At 37.8% G+C, this 24,309-nt stretch overlaps 1 protein-coding gene across 5 annotated transcripts in view; it reads left to right on the forward strand.

Annotated features, from left to right (window-relative positions):
- Nucleotides 1-24,309, forward strand: part of ESR1 (estrogen receptor 1) — a 403,080-nt gene that overhangs the window by 313,837 nt on the left and 64,934 nt on the right. The gene's annotated exons all lie outside the window — the stretch shown is intronic.

Genomic DNA, 24,309 nt, shown 5'->3' on the forward strand with positions numbered 1-24,309 from the left:
GGCAACTCCCAGTTCTATGAATTCATAAAAGTTACTTGTTCATTTTCAAAAATGAAGATTTCAGTTTTCAAATGTGCTACCTTAGTTAATGTATTCTATTTGGGTTGACACTTCTCATACATGATGTCCTTTAAACATCACAGCATGCCTGGGAAGCCTACCATTCACATCTGACCAGAAAGAAGCTATTTCAGAGCCATTCTGCTACTCGCAAACAGCATCCAACTGGCCAATGGGGGAGCCTAGATTGGAATTCAGGATCTGTCTGGCTCGACACTCATACTGCCTCTGTCTTGTACACATGTTTTTCATCCTCTTTCTTGGTCAGTGATGCCTCTGTTGGTTTCCAGGCATACCTAATATTTGTGGCCCACATAACAACTTGAATGGGAAAGGACCATCTTCTAGATACTTCTTGCAAACTTCCTTTGCTTCTGCTCAGCAGTCTAGGGCTGCCAGATTGCCTGTGATGCATCCTTCCACATTCCTTCACTTTGGAGTGCTCCGCTACCTCCCCATCTCCTGTCCCTCTCCAGTCTTCCCTACCCCTGGCGAGCCCTGTGGAGCAGAATAACAGTGAAGTTTATTTAAGTACTGGAGAATTGTACAAGTGTTGGTTACTGTTTTGTCATTTCGTGTTAGATAGCTTTTGAAAAACATTGATGCTACTGTTCAAGAAGCAGATTTTGGTGTTCCAAAATGGAGTTCCATATTAGAGTTGGTCAGAACTTTGAGGATAGCCACTAGTCTTGTTCTTTAGAACTGTGCTCATGCTGTATTCTGTGTCTTCTAGAGTTTATCTCTACTGTTCTCCTTCCCTTCTCTCCCTTCCCCTGTTTCTCTGCTCTTGCTGTTTTCTCCCTTCCACATTCTTCTTTGTTTTCCTTTGTTTCTTCCTTCCTTCTTTTCTTCTCATCCACCTCTTCCTCCTCCTCCTCCTCCAAATTCTTCTTTCTTAATTTTCTTGTGTTACAGTTGTGTGGTTCTGTGACCAAGTTATAACACATTTGCAGACCACATACAATGCTTCCCTGCTGCAGATTGGAATGTGTCTTCAGAGCTTAATTTTTTTGGATGTTCATTCATAACTGATCTTCTCCATGATTCCCCATTTCATTCCCTCCTGGGTATGCACTTTCTGAAAACAGTCATCTTGTCATTGCATTTTAAATATGAAAGGGTCTGGGACACCTGTGTGGCTCAGTCAGTAGAACGTATAACTCTATTAAAAAAAAAAAAAGAAAGAAAGAACATATAACTCTTGATCTTAGGGTTATGAATTCTGGCCCCACATTGGGGGTAGAGTTTACTTTAAAAAAAAAAAGTGAAACAATTTGTGACATTAACCCCACACCAAAGAACTCATTTTGCTAATGAGGTATTGATATTGCCTAGGATTTTGTCAGCCACTTGCTTCTCTTTCTTTTCCACATACTTTCACTGTAGGTAATGTTCTCTCAAGTCTCTTACCACGGTGTGAATGAGTGAAAGTTCTCATCTGCCTCTTTTCCTACTTTCTTCAGTTCCAGAGGAAGTTCTCACTTCCTCTAGAGCAGGATTTCTCAACTTCTGTGCTACTGACATTTTCAGTGGGTTAACACCCCTCCTCCCCAGTGATAATAACCCCAAATGTCTCTAGACATTTCTAAACGTGCCCAGTGTGCAGCAGTAGGGGAGGTGCAAAATTGACCCTGGTTGAGAACAACTCTTCTAGACTTTTCTACTTCAGTGCCCTGTCTGCTCTTCAGACTCACCATTATCTCTCACTCGAATATATTATCTTCCTTATCCATTTTGTTTCTTTTCTTTATTCTCTGTGTTTGTGACATCAACATTCATCTGGACACTGAAGCTATAAGGTTTGAGTTAATCATGGAGGCCACACGTCCCACCCATCATGTTAACCAGCTGTCAAGTCATTTCTGAGCCGTTTCTGAAATCCATACCTCTCCTTGGTCTCCATCCTTCTGCCCCCATGTGCTCTCTGCACAGGTCCTCACTATCCGTTCTCCAAATTATTGCCTCTCCACTATAGTCTGTCTGTCTTGGCCACCACCCCGCTTTCCTTCAGTCCAGCCCCCACAGTGTTGCCCCTGACTTCTTTCTAAGGCTCAGTTATGATCTTGACACTTCCTGACTCAGTTTCGATGGGCTCTTTCTAATCCTTAGAAGAAACTGTCTAGACTTCTTATCTTGATCATTATGTCTCTCTAAACAAACATCTGCAGAGCCAGTCAAATACTGTAAATAAGGCCAGTGGGTGTGAGTCCAAAAGGCGGTGTTGAGAATTAAGTGAAGTTGGTAAGCTCTTGTCCAGGCTTAAAACACCTGGGTGCTGAATTCAGCCCGAGAGGCATCAACGTAACTACACATTTCAAGTTTTTCTGAAAGGTCCTCTGCCTTTAGGATTCCTTGTCAGCAGCTTACCCGTTCTTTATGGCTCATTTCAGATGTACTCTTCCATTAAACCCTTCTTCACGCCCTCCCCTCTGTAGGCGAAGGGGGCCTTTCCTTGGTCTTGGTTCTTGTGTGGTCTGCTCTCACGCCCCGGCCACCATGCAGATATTGTGATCGTGTGTCTTCTCTTCCTCACCTGCTCACGAGCTTCTTGTGGGCAGGAACCAGAGCTTGTTCACCCTTTTGTTACCTCCGAAGCACAAAATCTTCTATGATCCTCCAGTAAGTGTTTGTTAATCTCACTGGCTGTGGTCACCTGAGAGTAACTTATGGCCATCAGTAGAATTTACATCATTGGATAGTCATTTCAGCTATTTTGTCATTGAACTCACTTCTTTTTTTTTTTCAAGATTTTATTTATTTATTTGACAGACAGAGATTACAAGTAGACAGGGAGGCAGGCAGAGAGAGAGGAGGAAGCAGGCTCCCTGCTGAGCAGAGAGCCCGATGTGGGGCTCGATCCCAGGACCCTGGGACCATGACCTGAGCTGAAGGCAGAGGCTTTAACCCACTGAGCCACCCAGGTGTCCCAAACTCATTCACTTCTTATTCATTGCTATTCATTAATTCCTGGCTTGGTCCCTTAAAGACTTAGCAGAAATTAAAATCCGTCTGTTTTGAAAGGATTTTTTAAAATTACTAAATGCGTTTGGCTAAGGCTTACACACTGCTTCTACCCCACAGACCTGTTCTGCAGCTTCTGAATTCCAAACAGGGATAAACTGCTTCTTATTTTTTCCCATAACTAGAGCCACTATCGAGTAAACTCCTCAAGATCTTAATGGATTTAAGGACACTCAGGCACATTTTAGTAATAAGAAAGGTATATAAATACGTGTAAATTATATAAATAATATAAAACATAAAAAATAAAATTTGATTTATAATATAAAATTTTCTATACTTTCCTAATTAACATGCACCCAAATATCAGGAAATGTCCATATTATTAAATTACCCTTTCTATTGGTGGGATGACTCCCTTTGATGGCACTGATCTATGCGTAACAATAAAAATATGTGACCAGCAGCCCATTTGAAGTTCCGTCTACCTGTAAGATGGTTTTGAGTGATAGCTGAGAACAACTGTTTATGTTTTTATCTTGTAGGCTCCTAACTCTGTTGATAACATCCAACTCTCTGATTAGCATAAATCACTCTGTCCTCCCTGTTGGTCTTTTCCCAACAGTGTGTGCCCAGTAAATTCGGTTTGTAATAAACAGTAGAAAACCCTAATTGTCAAAGCTTAACTGAAAGCTGGTAAGCACAAAATGAACGTTAGAGTCCTCCTCTTAATTTTAGCTCTGGCTTTGTGACACAGCCTTTGAAAAGTCAGCCACCTCCATAGGCTGTTTACCTCTGCATAGAAACAGGGAAAAGGGAAAGCCAGGAGTCCCATGCAGTCCCGTCACCCACGGATTACCAACGCTGCTCCCCGGAGACGGGGCTTATCTGTGATTGATTACAGTGATGTCCCATTCTCTCAAACCTTGTGCCTTGCAAGGCCATCAGGAGGATAAAATGTGTCCCGGTCATGCCTTGTAATTACTGAAAGGTTAGTACTGGCACATGGGGTTTAATGATTACAGGAATATAAAAACCTGCTGGGTTGGCATCCCACATTTGTGAACGGAGGACATATTTCCTATCTTGAGACTATTTAAAAAGAGTTATTGCCTGATTTACTCCCTGATGACAACCCATGATATCTTGATACTGGTAGTTCAGAGCTTTCCTGGTAGTCATATGCTCGAAGGCTAATTTTACCCTTGGCGTGCTTAGCCTGCCCACACTTTCCAGTTCTTCCCTGTGTCCTGCAGCAATGAGTTCCAGGCTCTAAGTGCAGTCATCTCTTCCTGCGAAAACCAAGAAATAAAGGTTATTATAAGGTATAAATAAAGAACCCAGTAATTTCTCACGCTGTGTGTGTGTTTTACAAGAGCAAAGTTAAAGATAATAAGAACGCCTGTGAAAGTGATCAGGAAATGGAGAGAACTATTTTCCATTCTAGCACCTAATCCTCTGGTGTGTTTTGGCACCAGAAAATACAAAATATGTCCTCTGTGTCAACTAGGAATGCGTCTCTTCGTTTAGTCCTGCTCGAGTGCCCGTGTTGGAAAAATATAGACCTAAAAACAGAAGCAAAAATGCTCAACGTATATCATCCCTGGTGGGGTCTCTTTGTTCTTGCAGGAGTGCCATTTACTCTGCTGGAAGGCAGATGTAATGTTAGAGGAAACAATGTAAATTGCGTGTTCAGTAGGACTATCCAGTTTCCAAGGGGCAGTCTAATTCTGTTTTGCTGGCGCCATCAGCGCTAACAAATTCTGAGAAATATTTGTGGATTTCCCAGTGAAGCCAAAGCACTCTGTTTCGGGTCCTATTCACTCTCAGAGAAAAAAACTGTTCATCCGTTTGAAAAGCAGGGCTTAATTCGACAAGCAGAATATTCCCTTCACCCAGCTTCTGGCCAGAGGGTTGTTGACCTTACTCTTCCCCTCGCTCCCGCATCAGGAGGCTCTGCCTGTAGGAAATAGCATCAAGCAGCAGAAAGTTCTACTTGGAGGCATGGAATAGGAATGAGTTCTCTTCCTTAAGAGGAAAACAGGTTGCTGCACCAGAGAGAACATTTGGCCTCTTCTACTAAATAGCAGACTGTTTCCAGATGATACATTCATTTTAAATGGAAAAGAAAAAGTCATTTTCTAGAAGCAAGAACATTTCTCAGTTTGTCTTGTTTATTGTAAATATTTCAGGAAAAAAAAAACATGTAGAAAAAAACATGCAAATAAAACAGTGCTTCCAGCAACACTGTTATGGGCCCTTTTTAAAAAAAATAAATAATTTTTTTTTTTCCTGTGTAAAGCTTGATGTAAATTCTTTGCAGATTCTTTACTTGGAAGAGTAAAAAATAAAGTTCTGGAATAACTTGATGAATTCAGAATGTAATCTGTCCAAAGGTTTCTCAGGTATGAAGAGAGGGACCTCTCTATATATTCCCTTTGCAGATTTCTCCTCTCTCAAGCCTTCTCAAGAGGAATAAGCTTGTAAAAAATGTGTGCCACATGGAAGGGAGCATTAGAGGAGCTGGGGACACAGATGCAGTGGGAGGGGTGAGGAACAAGTGATCTACCCATCAGAAAAGTCAGTCCTGGACCGGAGACAGTTTTCACGTCTCTGGGAGTTCTGCTGGATGCCCTCTATAATTTTCCAGGTGTGCTTTGGTTTTCATAACTGTTTGCTTCATTCATATCTCAAGAAATGTGTTCATGACCTTTTTTCCACTCTACTTTATAGAATTGGATTAAAAAAGAAGAAAAGAGGACAACATTTATTTAACTTCTTCAGTGAGTGCAGTACTGTGGTGGGTTTTCTTCTATGCTGTATCTCATTAACTGTATGAGCATGCGGGTAACAAGGTTACTTATATTCTGGCCCTGGATCCCTTGGTTCTTTCCAGTTCTGAGTCTTTAATGACTCAACAGCAGATGCCAGTTAACTGATTTGTCAAAGTCTTTCATTTAACATTCTGACATACCCTGGGAATATGACATTGTAAACGGTACTGGAGAAAAATTGAGGCCAAAAAAAAAAAAAAAAGAGAGAGAGAGATTAGCAACCTGCCATTATTACTGCTTACCTGTGACTGAAAATGAATCAAAATATTTATCAGACTAAAAACAAGTTGCATTATACACTTTAAATGGGGTAATTATATGATGTGTGAATTTTATCTCATGGAAGATATTAGACACACACATACACGCATGTGGGTGCATACTGGAATTTCAGGAAAAGTCACCTTGACCATCAATTCATGAAAGCATGTGTAGGGGTTCTATTGAAAAAGGCAGAAAAACTAAACATTGAAACCAAGGTTTCTCCTTAAAAACAAAAGCAACTAAGTAGCACTGTATTATAAACCTTGCTAAGCCCCAAGTCTTTAATTTCTCAAAAGGAATAAGCCTGTAAACAGTAAGGATCCACTCAATGTAAAATTGCTCCAGAGGAGAAGGCAGAATTCCAACCCAAGAATTAATCCTGTGTAGGAGGGTAATTTGACTTCTTACATTTCTATGTACCACATTATTTTTGTATTTACCATTTATTATTAACAATTAAACATCAGCTTAATGGACTTAAATATAATCAAAATAGTACTTTTGACAGTTTAATTTTAAAATATCTTAATATTATGTAAGGCATACATACTACACAGGGATAATCAAGTAATCCCCTTCAGATCTGCTTTCATCACGGGTACCTCTCCATAGTCAGCAGAATTCCAATTCTCATTCATTTTAATGAGTCACATTAAAATCCAGTGATAAAGATGACCAAGTTCAAGTCTGTGTGAGTTAGGATTCAGAGTAAATCAACTTAGTAGATATTTATGGAGAACCCCCAAGCCTCTGGGGTTCTTTTTTTTTTTTTAAAGTCTCTGGGGTTCTGCATGATACTGGAGGATATGAAAAAAGAAAAAGATGTGTAAAAAGCAGACCTGTCCTCAGGGAATTTACTGTCTACTGCTAGAGAAATATTGTTATAGAAAAGAATGCAAGCAAAAGCAAGACCTAAGCAGGTCCCCACTGCACCCCAGTTCATTCATATCTAGTGTATTTTCCTTCATCAATTTCTAATGGTTATAGATTCTGGGTAAAAATCAGTCGTTCATGTACACTTGCATTTATGTACCAATTCACTCTTGACATTTCCATGCTGGCATAAATACACTTATTGTACATTTATCCTGTCTTAAAATATAGTCTAATACAAATAACTCTGAGGGTGAGAACACGCCGTATGTTCATCATTTTGGAGCTGTCAGGAGGGTAATAAAAGGTTTATCAAGGGCGACGATCACAGATTACCCATCTTTGAAATATTTCTTACGTCAAGGTATTAGTACTACTTGGATATCTTCCTATTGATGATAGCTCTTAATTTTATGAGTGTATCAAAGTTTGGCTTCAGGACAAAAGAAATTACTGTGTTTGTTTCCATTTCCTATTATGAATCAAAATTGTCTTTACTATTAGTGTCATGGTTATGTGAACTTATGATCTATGATTAAGTTCCCTTCCTCTCCCCTCCCCTCTTGGTGTTCTTGACTTCTCCTTTTGGGCTCCTAATACAAAGAATAAGGATGGGTTTTCTCTTCTGATGCTTCTATGGCTTTTTAAGTCATTAAATATTCTTATTTATGTTTTACCTGTATTTTCATTTCAAATGGAAAAGAGATGAAAAAAGCGCACCATTGGTTATTTTCTTTGGTTTTATACCATAGTAGAGACTCAGTTTCTTAACGTGTTTACATGATTTACCACTCCTCCTTGCCACTGACTCTAAGATCCATCATGACTTAATTGTTGAAAAATAAGATGCAACAATGATAAAGAAAGGTTGCTTACTGTATGCCCTTGAGAGGAAAAGGGCTTCTCCTGTATCTTCCGGGTTTGGTCAGGATGAGCAGTTGAGGCTGCAGCTGGGGAGGAGAGGAGAGCCTCTGAGGAGAGGAGAGCCTGAGCAAACCCTTCCTTGAGTGTGGGTGTGTCAGAGATCCCTGGGATGAAGAAGATTTCAAGATCTGTGGTCCTGGCCATTGAATGGATGGTGGTGCTCTGGGCAGGAGTTAGGAAGACAGGGGGAAGAGTGGTGCTGGGGACATCCTGAGGAATTCTTCTTTATACATGTTGAGTTTAAGGTATAGAAAGGATATACTGAAGGTCATGTTCAGCAGGAAGTTGAATGTCAGAGGAGAGATGGAGATCAAAGACTCATGTCATCTTCGTAGTTAAAAGGTGGGATGAATACAATAAGCAGACAAGATGGTGGAGAAGGAGATGTCTGAGGGCTGAGGAAAGACCTCCTCAAAGGCTGACCTTTAGGAGTTATAAGTAGAAGAGAATTCCCACCTGCCCTCCTGGGGCTAAAGCGGAATTGTTTGAGAACAGAAGCACAGTCTCCGATTCCAAGGGAGGGATGGCTTTCCAAAGGAGAAGGAGAGTGAATTATGCTAAATACTACAGAGAGGTGTGTAGGAGCGAGAGGAAGGGACTAAGCATTTGTTAATTAGGCATCACAGTTGTCCCCAAGGAGGACAGTTTTAGTAAAGAAGTAGAAAAACAACAGCAACAACAACAACAACCAGAGTATCAATGCATTAAATCAAAGTATAATGTATAAAAGAGAAGACGTGCAGGAAAAATTAGTGAAAGGAAATATAAACCAGCTTTTTGAAATATTTGGTGTTCAAAAAGCTATGAAGCTCTACTTGCTGATAGCAGGAGCGTCAAGGGGAGCTGCTGTCCTAGTTCCATCCAGTAGCGGTCTACGAGAATTTTTTACTGGCACTATGGGCTAGTGGAGTTCTGTTTATTTAGTGTGCATCAATCAGTTGATTATTATTTTATTTTATTTATTTTTTATTAAGTTCAATTAGCCAACATATAGTACATCGTTAGTTCTTGATGTAGTATTCAATGATTCATTAGTTGTGTGTAACACCCAGTGCCCCTCAGATCATGTGCCCTCCTTAATGCCCAATCAGTTGATTTATTATCCTTTTTTTGGTGCTTCAGTTGTGCCATCTGTGGCTAATAGAGTTCCTTCATGTGACTTCTGTGTCATTCATCCTTAATGCCTCCTTGAACATGTCCTAACCTTGTATTGTAAATTTTGTAAATTTATTTTTATAAATTTATTGTAAATTTTTGTAAATTTTCTGCCCCAGTGGTGGAACCAACATTCCTTTAAGGAGGGCTTATTTGTTTCAGAGACATTGGTATTTAGAACTCAATCTTAGCACTTGGTGTGTTCACTATTTTTGAGCTCCCATTACCTGTAGATATTTCAATGGATAAAATTAGGATATAAGCACCTTTGAAACTATATGTATATTCATATACCCTTTATATCTGAAAGTAATCATTACATATAATATTCTGCATATTGCTTTGGAGGTTTCAACATGTATGTGTATAAAGAGCTTCCTTATTCCTTTTCATGACTATCTTCTATTCCATTGTGTGGAATCCCCTATGGATGGACATGTAGGTTCTTTCCAGTCTTATGCTATAAGCAACAAAAAATGCCACAATAGATAACTTTGTGGTTAACTCATTTTGTACTTTTTGCAATCTGTCTTTGTGAGAGATTCCTAGAAGTGGGATTATTGGGTCAAAAGATACATGCATACACATCCCTGGTCATCAAAGAAATGCAAATCATAACTGTAATTCAATATCACCTCCCACCTGTCAGAATGGCTAAAATCAACAACATAAGAAATAAGTGTTGGTGAGCATGTGGAGAAAGGGGAACACTTGTGCACTGTTGGTGGGAATGCAAATTGGCATAGCCATTGTGGAAAAAGCATGAAGATTCCTCAAAGAATTAAAAATAGAACTACCCTACATTCCAGGTAATTACTACTGGGTATTTACCCACCAAAGTACAAAAACATTGTATCAAAGGGGCACATGTACCCCTATGTTTATTATTTACAATAGCCAAACTGTGGAAGCAGTCCAGGTGTCCATCAACAGATGAATGGATAGAAAAGATGTGGTATATATCTACATACAGTGGAATATCATTCAGCCTTAAAAAAGAGTGAAATCTTGCCATTTACAACAATGTGGATAGAGCTAGAATGTATAATGCTAAGCAAAATAAATCAGTCAGAGAAAGATGAATACCATATGATCTCACTCATGTGAAATTTAAGAAACAAACGAAATGAGCAAAAGGAAAAAGGAGAGAGAGAGAGACAAATCAGACAGACACTTCATTATAGAGAACAACCAAATTATTGCCAGGGGTGCTGGGTGGGGGATGGAGGAAACTGGGGATGGGGTTTAAAGAGTACACTTATTGTGATGAAATAAAATAAAATAAATGGTTGAAAAATACATGCATACACAATTTTGCTAGATATTGGAAATTTTATTTACTACCCGTGACACAGGGTGTCATTGTGTTTTTCCACCATCCATCCATCTTCCACCATCCATGTGGAAGAGGGTTTGTTTTTCCACAGCTTCTCCAATAGACTATGTCATCAAACTTTTGGATTTTTGCCAATCTGATAGGCAAGAAGTATCCCAGGATGGTTTTAAGTACATTTCCTTTTATTTTTGAATGAAATCAAGCATCTTATTTAAGTATTAGGGCCTCTTTCATTTATGCTTTGGTGGATTGTATATTCATATTTTTGTCAATTTTTGTACCAGCTTGTCTTTTTCTGTTCCTTGATTTTTTAGGAACTGTATGTATGTTAGAGATGAGCTTTTCTCAGTATAGGTTGCCAAAATCTTTTCTCAGTTTCTCATTTACATTTCAACTGTTTTTGGAGGGTTTTGCTGTATAAAGTGCTTTTGTAAGTTAAGTTTGATAGCAAAAATATATTAATTTTCCCATTATTGGAATGATTTCCCTACCCCCAAATTATAATTATATTCACTTCTGCTTGCTCTTAGTACTTTTTACTCTTATATCTTGGGTCTGTCCATTTGGACTTTATCTTGATATACAGTGTGAAATAAAGATTGTTTTTTTATATTTTTCCAAATGGCTTTTCAGTATTACCAGCACCATTTATGAAAAAATTATTTTCTCAAGTGATTTGAGATGCATCCTTAATTACATGCATGATTTCTTCACAAACTTGAATTCTTTTATGAAATTTTACTTTTTTACGTTTATCAATTTATGATTCATTATCACATAGCTTTATTTACGGCAGCTCCAAATTTTTTTTTTCAATTTATTTATTTTTAAATCAGAGAGAGAGTAAGCACAAGTGAGGGGATTAGCAGGCAGAAGGAGAAGCAGGCTCCCTGCTGAGCAAGGAGCCCAATGTGGTACTTGATCTGTGGTACTCGATCTCATGACCCTAGGATCATGACCTCAGTGGAAGGCAGCCACTTAACTGACTGAGCCACCCAGGCTTCCCCAAATTGGGTTTTTTAATTTTTTTTTTAAATTTTTTCTTTTTTTTGACAGAGATCACAAGTAGGCAGAGAGGCAGGCAGAGAGAGAGGAAGGGAAGCAGGCTCCCTACTGAGCAGAGAGCCCGACGCGGGGCTTGATGCCAGGACCCTGGGATCATGACCCGAGCTGAAAGCAGAGGCTTTAACCCACTGAGACACACAGGTGCCCCCCAAATTGGGTTTTAATTCTGGTCAGACTCTATCTCTAATGTGCCTGCTGATTTCCCAGGGGTTTACAGGTGATGCTTCCTGATTTCTTTTTACAGGTGATCTTTAGTATTAACTTGTTTAACTCCATGAGAAAACTTGATAACATTAAGATTCTGTTACATATAAATTGGCTTAGGAAGTATTAATGTCTTTATGAGGTTGAATCTTCCCATTCGAGAATCAGTTATGCCTCTTCATTTGTTCAGATTATTTTCATGTGTCTTTCTTTTTTTTTTTTTTTAAGATTTTTATTTATTTATTTGACAGAGAGAGATCACAAGCAGGCAGAGAGGCAGGCAGAGAGAGAGGAGGAAGCAGGTCCTCCGCTGAGCAGAGAGCCCAATGCGGGGCTCGATCCCAGGACCCTGAGATCATGACCTGAGCCGAAGGCAGCGGCTTAACCCGCTGAGCCACCCAGGCGCCCCGATTTTCATGTGTCTTTCAAAAGTGTTTTAAAGTATCCTTATATATATTTTCCATATTTTTTAAGATTATGTCTAGGTATAATATATATATAATGTTAATGTAATAAATATACATATTGCTAACACATAAGTAGCTAATTGATAGTTAAATGTTATTTTTGTCCACTACTACTTTACTGAATTCACTTATTGTTTAGAGTAGTTCCATTAATTTCCATAGGCTTTCCTAATATATAATCATATCATCTGCAAATAGATTGTTTTACCTCTTTCTTTCTATCTCTAAGAATTGAAGTGTTTTTTTCTTATCTAGTTGTGTTGAATAATAACTCTAATACCTCATAAAAATAGTGGCAAAGTAAAAGTCATTTCCTTGTTCTTATATTCATATTACAAGAGTTTCTATTATTTTAAAAAATATTTTATTTATTTATTAATAAGAGACTGAGAGAGAGAGAGAGGGAGGCAGACACAAAGGGAGAAGCAGGCTCCCCACAGAGCAGGGATCCTGATGAGGAACTCTATCCCAGGACCCTGGGATCATGACCAGAGCTGAAGGCAGACTTTTAACCGACTGGGCCACCCAGGTGTCCCGATAAGAGTTTCTATGGATTTCTGTGTTTTTTGGTGTTTTTATTAGGAATGAAGGTTATTGTTTTTGCATTAAAATTCTTAAGAAAGTTTGGTATGAAATTTTTTCTTTTGGTAGTCTTTACTAGTTTTTGTTTTCAGTGTTACACATGCCCCACAAAAGGAGTCTGGAAGTTTTCTTTTCTATGCGCTGAAAATTTTAAGTAGCATTGGGATTATTTGATCTTTAGATCTTCAAATTTTGGTAGAATTCTCTTTCAAAACCTGGACCTGGTGGCTCTCTCAGAGAATAACTCCCTGGAAATTTTAAATCTTCTGTAGTAATTAGTCTAAAGACTTTTCATCTCTTCTGGAGTCAGTTTTGCTGTATAAAATCTGATAAAGTTATTTATTTTTCATAGATTTTCAAATTTATTGCATTAAATTGCATAAAAGTTTCTGATGATTGTTAAAAATTTTCCTCTGGCCTGATGGTTCCTTCTACTTTGTAATTTATTTTGTGTATTTATCCTTCTTTTAGAAACCTTAGGTCAGCTAGTGGTTTCTGTATTTTGTCAATTCTTTTCCCCAAAAATAAAAAAAAATTTATTTTTATTAGTTCTACTGGTTTTCTACTTTCTAACTCATCATTATATTTTTGCTTTGTTAAGTCCTCCCTTTTGCTTTCATTCAGTTGACTTTGTAGTTCTTTCTCTAGCTTTTTAAATTGATTTTAAAATCATTTATTTTCATATCATAATATAGGCAGCTAATACATAGAGTTTTCTCAAAAGTTTTCCTTGGTTATGTCCCATAGATTCTGATGTATCTTGCTTTTATTATCCTTAGAATATCCTTATCTATCTATCCTATTTAATCAATTTCATATTTTATTTTCCCTTTTATTCAAGAATTATTTAATAAATGGTTTAATTTCCAGGGTATTTTTTTTGTTCTGTTTTGTTTGTTATTAATAAACTTTTCTTTTTTGGGGGAGGAATCAAAGAATACTGCTTATATTATTTCAAGTTATTTTGGAACTTATTAAGGTTTTCTTTGTAACCTAATGTAAGTTCAGTTTTTCTAAATGTTCCATATACACTTGTTAGGAAAGTTTATGTATTCTTATTAAGGTAGAAGGTAAAGTATCTGCCTATGTTTATTTCTCTTTATATATTCTGTAATTTCTGCTTAATGGAAATCTATGACATGTTATCTAATGCATACATACTTGTATTTGTTTTAGCTCTATTGCCCATTATGGATTTTTGTATTGCAAAAATTTTTTATTCATTTTACCTTTCTCTGGATTATATTTTACCATCTAATATCAAGATCACGACCTCTGGTTTCTTTTTATTTTCACTTAACTATATCTTTCTCATTCTTTATTTTTCATATCTGAATATCTTTGCTTTAAGTCTCTATTTTATATAGTCTATAATTGGATTTTACTTTACTAGCTAATCTGGGAATATTTTTTAATAGGTGAATAAAGCCAACTTATATTTCTTGATACAAACTTTATGTTTGATTCAAATTCTGTTATTTTGTATTTCCTACATATTAAATGGTCTCTTTGCTATTTTCATTAGTCCATTTTCTTTTATTGTCAGGTCTTTTGTATTTTTGTTTTGGTTGTTAGATTTATATATATTTAGTCAGTTCCTCCTTTAGAAACTGTGTATTTCCTACCATGAGTAGTAGTAAAGTTAGCTGGAAACTTAACATCCTCAACCACCCTGGAATTTTAGCCACTAGGGTTATTTTTGTGTTAGACTTTGCAGAGTTAGATGTACTTAAGCTTCTACTACTTGAATTATTGGAGACAAATATTATCAATTTATTCAGTCAGTACCTATAAAGTAATCATTAACTAATAATTTCTATGACTCTTCCATTCCCATCTTATTTTTATTACTTGTATTTTTATACATCATTAGAGCTTGTAATACTTAGATGTTCTTTTTTTATAGCATCTAACCCCAATTTTCAGTGTTCACGTTATCTTTAACAATTTTTTTTAAGATTTTATTTATTTATTAGAGAGGCAGGCAGAGAGAGAGGAGGAAGCAGGCTCCTTGCTGAGCAGAGAGCCCAATGCAGGGCTCAATCCCAGGACCCTGAGCTGAAGACAAAGGCTCTAACCCACTGAGCCACCCAGGCTCCCTTCTTTAACGTATTTAATGTCCACCCTCAGACCATATGTTGATGATTTTCTAAACTTTGGGGTTTGTTTTTTTTTTTGGTTTTTTTTTTGTTTTTTTTGTTTTTTTTTTTTTTTTTGGTTGCCTGGAGCTTCATTTATCAGGAGAGTTTCATGAGGATGATATTTTTAGTTTTAAAATGTTTATAATTGTTTTTCTGTGTCCTTTATGTGGAAAGGTTGGCTATATACAAAGTCTTTGGCTCACATTTTTTCCTCAAGTATTTGTAAATGATTGATCCATTGTTTTCTAGTATGAAATATTGCTGGCAGGAAATTGGTTGGTAGTCTGATTTTCTTTTCCTTATTAGTAATTTGGACTCTATCTGAATGCTATAAGGTTTTTGTTTTTGTTTTTGTTTTTCTCCGTAGACTTAAATTTTGGTATCTTATTAAGCTGTGTCTCTTTGCTGACCAATTTAGTTCAGTTTTCCCCACACACAAATGACACCCTTTACCTGTGCTTTATATTTATGACTTTCTCTTAAATCCTTTTATTCCTTTTCTTTACTCTTTATCTTTGCATCGTTTGTCCCCTATACCATGTTGTCCCTAGAGTCTATTTGCTGGTATGTCCTGTCTGATTTAGTCCGCTTCTGAATGTTTTTGCTTGATTTTCAGGTTTATTTAATTTATTTATTTATTTATTTTCAGGTTTATTTTTAAAATGTCTCAGTTCTTGTTTTATTTGTTTCTGTTGCCTGACCATATCATTTCTGTATTTTCTGTTGCCAATATATGCCACTATTCAAAGATTTTATCGTATTCCTCAGTATTTTTAATTCTGAAATAGGCTATAGATTTCATTTAATTTGTGGAAAGCAGTACCACAAAGAGTTGAACTGTCAAAGCAGACCCCACTGAATCACAGATCTCATTCCCTGCACCAGGTTTTGACTAACAACTAGCAAAGGATACAAACTAAAGATGGGCCATGCTACTCACTTTCTGTATTTTGTTAGTATTTCTGTAGATAAAAAGTCTATGAGATTAGCTTCCATTCTTTAGCAGCTGCATCCCATAAAATAAAAAATCCCAGGTTTCTGTTTATTTATTTTTTTTGCCATGAGCAATTTAGACAGCCTTGATATATATGGTTTAAAACACTGTTAGATAACAGCTTGCTTTGTTACATTTCTGATACTCAATTCCAGCAGAATGTTTATAAGATCCAATTAATAAACATACAATATACAAAACCAAATCTGTTTTTTAACACCAGCAACAAATACAAAATTAATATACATATACAACATATTATATATATGTAATTAAATATTACATAGATTCATAATTAAATGTACATTAGGTATACTTTAATTTATAAATTTTATACACTTTTTTATGTAGTAACAAAAACTATAATGTAATTTGGAATAAATTTTTAAAAGATTTTATTTATTTGAGAGAGAGAGAGAGAGAGAGCACGAGTGGGGGAGGCCAGAGGAGGAGGGAGAGGGAGAGAGAGAATATCTCAAAGCAGACTCCACATTCAATGGAGCCTAACACGAGCTTGATCTCACCACCCTGAAATCATGACCTTGTCTGAAACCCAAGTCTGATTCTCAACTGACTGGGCCACCAGGTGCTCCTTTTGGAAAAAATTTAATAAAGAGATGGCAGGAGCTCTATAGAGACAATTAGGTACCTCTATTGAAAGCCATTAAGAATATAGAGCATTAAAAAGAAAGCTATGCCATGTTTATGTCTAAGAAGTTTTATTGAAAAATGTATAAATTCTGCACAAATCTGTCTATAAATTCAGTGTATTTCCTAGCAAAATTCTGGGTTTCTTGTCAAATTTATGTGGTAGAAGTCAAAGACCAAATATAGCCTAAATGCTTCTGAAGGCTGAGATTAAGATGGGGAAGTTGGGTAAAAAACCATAATTAAGTTATAAAGTCATAAAGCTATTATTATTAAAACAATGTGGTATGGCATAGAAATAAGCACATTGACTAATAGAAAAGGGAGTTCAGAAACTGACATTTGAGAACAACTGACCTTTGGTAGAAGGAACATTGAAATTTGGAAGGAAAAGAGGAACCATTACATTAATTGTTCCTGGGACACCTGGTAATCTATGCAGAAAAATAAATAAATAAATCCGATCCTAATTTATAACATGTGAAAAAATTAATTCTAGTTGAAGGAAGGACTTAATTGAGAGGCAGAGCTAGAATTTTTATAAGACAATGTTAGAAAAAGTCTATCGTGGAGTTAGGCATTATGTCTGAAAACAAAGACAAAAAGTACTAGCTGTAAAAGAAATATCGATAAAGTGGCTCTCTCTGTAATGAACACATTTTATAAAGAAAATAACAAGGAAGTAGGTTGTAGACAAATGAGTATTCATTTTCTATTACTCTTTACAAAACACACGTGTTGTTAAAATCCTTTTGTTTGGATCAAATACGACACTGACGATATCAGGAAAGAGAGAACATCCTGGACAGCCTCAGCCATCTTCCCTTGCGTCCACTGTCAGGAAAGCTAAGTCAGAAACCGGCACCACTTTAAGTTCTCTGAAATGTGAAATGGAAATACTTGTGGAGGGCCCTCACAGATGCATTTAGAGATTGTATGTTCAGGAAAATGGAATTGAAATGTTTTAGTAAGAGTCATGGGTCCAATCCTTGAAATAGATGTTGGTCGAGTTTTCTATAGCATGTAATTACAACACAATAAGACTCAAAAGCATTTCAATAAAGTGTGGGTGGAAGAGAAGCAGCCTACTTCAAGGGGTTCATTAGCTTTCTGCAGACTGGAGCTCTCCAGGCCCTTGGGAGGAACCCTGTTTACCTTGGTTCAGAATCAATTTTAACCATCACTGAGGCCCGGAAGGGTCACAGTGCAGCACGACGTCCTTGGGAATATACCGGGTAGGGTAAGAAAGGAGAAAAATGTTTTCCTAAAAGCCCAGGAATGGGCTCAAGTTTTGTTTACCAGTTGTTTCCAGAACAATAGGTTATAGTGCCAACCACTGATGAAATGATAGGATTATACTCCAATCCCTACTTTAGTTTCTTAAAGAAGTTTCTGGTAATGTAGAGTAATAGCATTGGCCCAGTTTTGTGTTATTCTGTTTGACTAAAGGTATAATTTCTACATGTACTGTGGCCTGCAGCTTTGGAAATATTTAATAAGGGGAGAGAGAGAAAATGAAAGAGAGGGAGAAAGCATGAAAACAAATGAACAACTAAACAAAGGCCAGAATGTTGCCCTTTATGGTAAAGATGATGAGAAAGACACATTTACCCATAAAGGACACATAGATCATTGGTACCAGGACACATGACTCTGCTTAGAGTAGACCAGGTTCACCTGCCCTTTGATATCACATAGATGATGTTGCTGTTAATGACACTCTGTGAAGTTTTCTTAATTTTTATATCTTATATTTTTATATCTTATATCTTATAATTTTATATTAACTATTACCTTTCCCTTTCTTAGACTGCATTGCTTTATATCTTATAAAAATTTATATCTTTAGATCTTATATTTTTATATCTTATATCTTATAATTTTATATTAACTATTACCTTTCCCTTTCTTAGACTGCATTGCTTTAAAAAATGCCATAGAGTCAACCCTTCTAGAAAATAAGGGTAGAGCTCCAGTGTGATGATAATTCTACAGTATGTGTCATCCTCATGGTTTACAATGTGCTCTCCTACACATTCTCTCATTTATCCTGAGAAAAACTCTGGAGGATATTAAGATGACATTATAAGGTTCATCTTTCCTCTGGAAAAATGTCATTTATAGCTGTTAAGGAATCTGCTTATAATCACAAGTCCGGTCAGTGAAGGAATCAAGACACTTCATCCCAATTTCAGGGCTTTTTCACTGCACCGTGAATAAGTGGTATTGATTGCTAATATCAACATTTTCCTAGACATTAGGAATATAGAGAAAAATAAGATACAAGCCTATCCTCGGAGTGTTTATTGTCCACTGAGGGGAAAAGGACAGTTACATGAATATGTAAGGCTTCATGTGTCAATGAAAAGTAGACAAGTACCAAATGAGGGGGAGAGGCATAAGTGTGTCTGTGGGTATGTCCATAGTCCAGGCCTAATCTCAGGAAAAGGGGCATGGGAGGGGTAGATGGCAAGGCACAAGGGTTATTTACTGTGGGCAAATGAATGGTTCAGTCTCAGGGCACAGGAGGAAGACAGAAGTTTTATGGCATCTTCAGTCTGTGGGTCTGGTACTGTACTTCCAAGTCTTAGTCCTGGGATTGGCTCCTTGCACTGGATCAGTGAACATACTTTGGAACATGTTAAGAAGACAGTTGTAGGAGTCTTCAAAGTCCTAGCACAGCAGTAGCTTGGCGATCGACCAGGTCATGGTTCTCCACACTCATGTTCAGATACATAAATATGTGTATTGAGGAGGGTTCCCAAGAGGCCTTTTATGAGGGTTGAGCATGGGAGGAAAGGCACATGAACATGAGCCCAGCTGGAGAAGGGATGGTTCTGGAGGGGCTATTCTGTGGGTATCTGAGGACCCAGGCTCTGGGACTGCAGATTGGCTATCAATGACCTGTGACTTGGGGCAGTCATTTAACTTCTCTGTGCTTTGATTTCTTTTTCTTAATCATAGTGTCTTTTTCTTGGAGCTTGATGAGAATTCAGTGAATGGATGTCAAGTGCTTGGACCATTCTTATCAGCTCTCAGTAAGAAGAGAGTAAATGTTAGCTTTTATTACTGTGATTCTGTCATCGTTGTTAGGCTTGGTAGTGGAGCTAATTGCATCATGGTCTAATCTATGAGATTTTGTTCATACTAAGATAAGAGTTAACAGTACTTTAAGAAGTTTTGGGTGCTGGGTAGCTCAGTCAGTTAAGCGTCTGCCTTCAGCTCAGGTCATGATCCCAGGGTCCTGTGTTCGAGTCCCACATCAGGCTCCCTGATCAGTGGGGAGTCTGCTTCTCTCTCTGTCCTTCACCCTGCTCATGTTCTTTCTCACTCACTCTCTCTCAAATAAATAAATAAAATCTTTTTTTTTTTTTTTAAGGAAGTTTGGTCACCAAAAGTGGAGCAAGGTAATTCAAGAGAATGAGTAAATAAATACTTTTACCTTTAAGTAGATACCATTAAATCTATAAAATCTTGAATCTATGAGGTGTGATTTTGGAGACTTACCTCCTTTGCACTCACAGAGTCACTGAATCATTATTTAAGGACTGAAATAGCTTTTGAGGCTTAGAGTGGTGCTCTTCAAACTGTCTTCTGTGGGTCTTTCCAAGGAGATAACCAAGGGGCAGCCTTGAAGGAAGGAAGGAAGGAGTGGGTCTATGGGACATGCTCACAGTTCTTCCAAAGCAGATGCACTTTATTCTGTTTTATAATTGGAGTGTCACAAATTTAATATGTCCTTATTTAATAAGGACACCTCTTTGAAAAAGTGATTTGAATACTATTGATGTGGTCCAGCCTCCTTGTTTACAGATGAGGAAATGGAATTCCAGAAAGGTTAAGGGATTTGCCCAAGGTTGTATAGCCATTTACTGGCAGGGGCGGAGGGTGCAAAAACATAAGTACTTTTCCTGGTACTGTGCTCTTTACTAGTTATGTGATACTACCTGTTACTGCAGAGTACAAGATGACTGCATTTTTCCGGTTTTAGCAAAATCGAAAGGAAAATTTAAAAATATACTTCTCTGAGTACCTAAATGTGAGAGCTACAAGAAACAATTGCCAATAACTTGGCAGACACATATCCACTCCCCCCACCACATTGGAAACAGTTTTCAGTATCACTTGCCCTTCTTCAAATAGATATGTTTGTTTCAAATAGATATGTCCAAATTTTTATCTGATTAAAACTTAGGTTTGGAAGCATTGCATGAAGTTATTGGAAAACAGAAATTACATGGTGAACTCAAGGGGAGGATTGTCGATAATAAAAGAAAAGACAGGGGTGCCTGGGTGGCTCAGTGGGTTGGGCCTCTGCCTTCGGCTTGGGTCATAATCTCAGGGTCCTGGGATCAGGCTCTCTGCTCGGTGGGAAGCCTGCTTCCCCCTCTCTCTGCCTGCCTCTCTGCCTACTTGTGATCTCTGTCTCTGTCAAATAAATAAATAAAATCTTAAAAAAAAAAAGAAAGAAAAGAAAAGACGAAGGAAACAAAAGAACTCCAAAAGAATGGTAAATGTTAAAGAACAATATTCAGCGAAACAGGATTGTTTGAAACGTGAGCTAAGAAGTCCTGGTAGTCTCTTTTGACTCTGTTCATGGGCCTACTCTGTGAACTGGCTTCGAGGGCCTGTCTTAATGGTTGCAGTTTCGATTTCAGTATGAAAAACCTGAAATTCTAAAAGGAAGATAGCTCTCAGGTCGTGTCTGATTATATTTTTTTAATTCAAGTTTCTTGGATTGTTTGGCACAATGGTTTGCATTTGTTGGTCTTCCTGATTGGATTTCAAAGCCAGAACAGTTTTTCCTAACCTTAAAACCAACCATTAAAATAACTGCCTTGTCCTATTTTATATCCTAATGAAAAACAAGAATCATTTCTCTTCTAAAAATGGAGTCTGGATTGCCTCAAAACATCCTGTACTCAGGCCTGGGTTCCACGCCACCTCCTCAAGGACAAGCTAGCAAAGTAGAGGTCTCCAGAGGTGGCCCTCTACCAATTCACCTGCTGGTTCCTGGTTTTAATTCCACCAAAAGCACTTATCACAATCGGAGATGATTTTATCTGTATTTATTTGTGTGTTATCTGCCTCTACCGCTTGAGTGGAAGCTTCAGGAAAGTAGGGGCTTTGGCTAACTTGCAAAGTGCTTGGCATTGAATAAGAGTTTGATAAATACCAATTGAATGAGTAGCTAGGATCCCTGGAGAATTTTAGGTCATTCATTTGTTCATTGGAATTCTAACACTCTGTATTGGATATGTGTCATTTGTCTTAAAGGATGGTGAATCGATTACGGTTTTATGTTAAAGAAAGAAAGAAAGAAAGAAAGAAAGAAAGAAAGAAAGAAAGAAAGAAAGAAAGAAAGAAAGAAAGAAAGAGAAAAAGAGAGAAAGAAAGAAAGAAAGAAAGAAAGAAAGAAAGAAAGAAAGAAAGAAAGAAAGAAAAGCATTGAGTTTTTATTTTTGTAGGCCCTTCGAATGGCCATTACTGATTGTGTTATATCTTGTTTGATTTTTGTGGGCATAAGAACTTTTGCAACTGGGATGGCCAGGTTAAGAAATGTGAATTTTAGGGTGCCTGGGTGGCTCAGTGGGTTAAGCTGCTGCCTTCGGCTCAGATCATGATCTCACGGTCCTGGGATTGAGTCCCGCATCAGGCTCTCTGCTCAACAGGGAGCCTGCTTCCCTCTCTCTCTCTGCCTGCCTCTCTGTCTACTTGTGATCTCTCTCTGTCAAATAAATAAATAAAATCTTAAAAAAAAAAAAGAAATGTGAATTTTATTTTTTCCTGCTATAGAGACTTGGGAGAATATCCCCCGCTGTGAGTCTCATCTTTGGAAAACAGACATCTTGGCCACCCTTCTCTTACATTCCTTCTCTTACATTACATGAAAGTGCCATGGCCTTTCTTGGCCTGGGGTGAAGACCGCCTTGCTGATCAAATCTTGAGGCCCTATTTTTATGTTTGCTTCTTCAGTCTCATCCAGGACTACTTGTGTCTGAGACCCCTGAGTTCCAGGGTTTCAGGATGTTGACCTTCTCTTGGTTTCTCAAACTCATCAAGCATTTTCTTGCTTCCAAAACCTGCACACAAGTCTCTCTCCTCAGTACGCTCTTGCCAGTTCTTGTCCTGTATAACTGCCCGTTCTTCAGGTTCCAGATTAAATGTCGCCTCCTCTCTGACATCGTTCCCCAGTTATACTCTCTCATCTGACTCCATACATTTCTTGGCATTTATCACAATTAATAGCTTTATTTTACTTTATTGGTGTGTGTGTGTGTGTGTGTGTGTGTGTGTGTGTGTGTTTACTGTCTACCTTACCAAGCTTTGTACTTCAAGAGGGCAATGTTCTACTCATTGCTACACCTTCAACACCTCCCTTAGGGCATCTAACAGTAGATTCTGACTCAATGAATATTTACTGAATGAATAAAGGAATACATGAGTGAAACTGATCATTGAGGTTTTAGTGTCTAGCACAGAGTCTGACGTATATAATGGACTCAAAAAATAGTGCATTACTATAATTGGGTTAATAAAGATGTGAAGTGTTAATCTTATCTTCTTTATGGAGAAACAACCAATGGCGTATCCAAAGCAGAAACACTGTTCTCACATCCAAGCATAGCACTCTCTCTGTTCATTGGTTTGCCTTCACTCCCTTTAACAGAATCTGATCCTCGAAGTACAGTGGAGAACAAACCACCTAATTGCCTTGCTTGTATAATTCCAGAACATCCAAAAGAAAAGTGAATAAGTGAGGTACTCTTCTGTATGTTCTACATACCAGATGTAGGTATCTTAAAAGATTGATCGAATCTATTTTCAGCTAGATATTTCAGTAAACACAACCATTAGAGAATTTTTTTCTGGGGACCTCCTTTAGCTCTTAAACCATACACGCTGAACAAACAAACTCAAGTGGGTCATTATCTATGAAAGTAAAGAATTCCATCTTCCTTTGACAAACCATTCAAACCAAGAAGTGTGTTTTACATGTTCCGACAGACACATCTGTGGTAACCGACTCTAACCTCCTTTCTTGCCACTTTAGCGCCCAAAAGAGTATGAAAGTAGTGCAAGTTAAGGCTTGTTCTATTCATTAGAAATATCTCTTGGCTTAAAAACTCTTTTGACTATCGTCCTCCTGATGAGAGAAAAGTAAATAGCAAAGAGTTCCCTAGAGTCTTACTCCTGTATGACAGATAGCTTAATCAAGGTAAGTGGACATTAGATGACTAAGTGTTGGAAGCTAATATCCAGACATGTCTCTCAGGGAGGTCAAGCTAACATTTCCTATATAACTCTCGTGACCACCATTTGCACTGGCATGAACAAAGAGGGTCTGAATCCTTGTGGATGAGTAATAGGTATATCAATTCTCTGTACCCTGTCACCAGGTTTGAAGGGAGGCTCCCAACAAATTTGCCAAAACTGGAGCCCACCCTTGAAGACTGGTATTCAGAGGGAGGAGGAGGAAATGAGAGTCCTCCAGGCTCTTCGCTGGTACATGAGTAGGGGGAATGGGTGGGCCCTTCATTCTGGGAGGGGTTGGGTATGGAGTTAGATGTGTGTGGGTGGCCTAGTAACTATTAGCAGCTACTTCCACACTTCTCTCACCAGTGAGTTAATGCCTCAGCAAGGCAAGTCTCTGAAGGAGAATGACTTTTTCCTTGAGCTAAAAATATCCTGAGGACACTGCCTGTGGGAAATACTCACCCCCCCCCCTTTTTTTTATTGCAATGAGCATGGTCTTCTTTATGCCAAAAGGATCTTTTCGGCTTTTCTTTCCTTTTCATTA

The sequence above is a fragment of the Lutra lutra genome, chromosome 6 (assembly GCF_902655055.1).
Source record: "Lutra lutra chromosome 6, mLutLut1.2, whole genome shotgun sequence".
Classification (NCBI taxonomy): domain Eukaryota; kingdom Metazoa; phylum Chordata; class Mammalia; order Carnivora; family Mustelidae; genus Lutra; species Lutra lutra.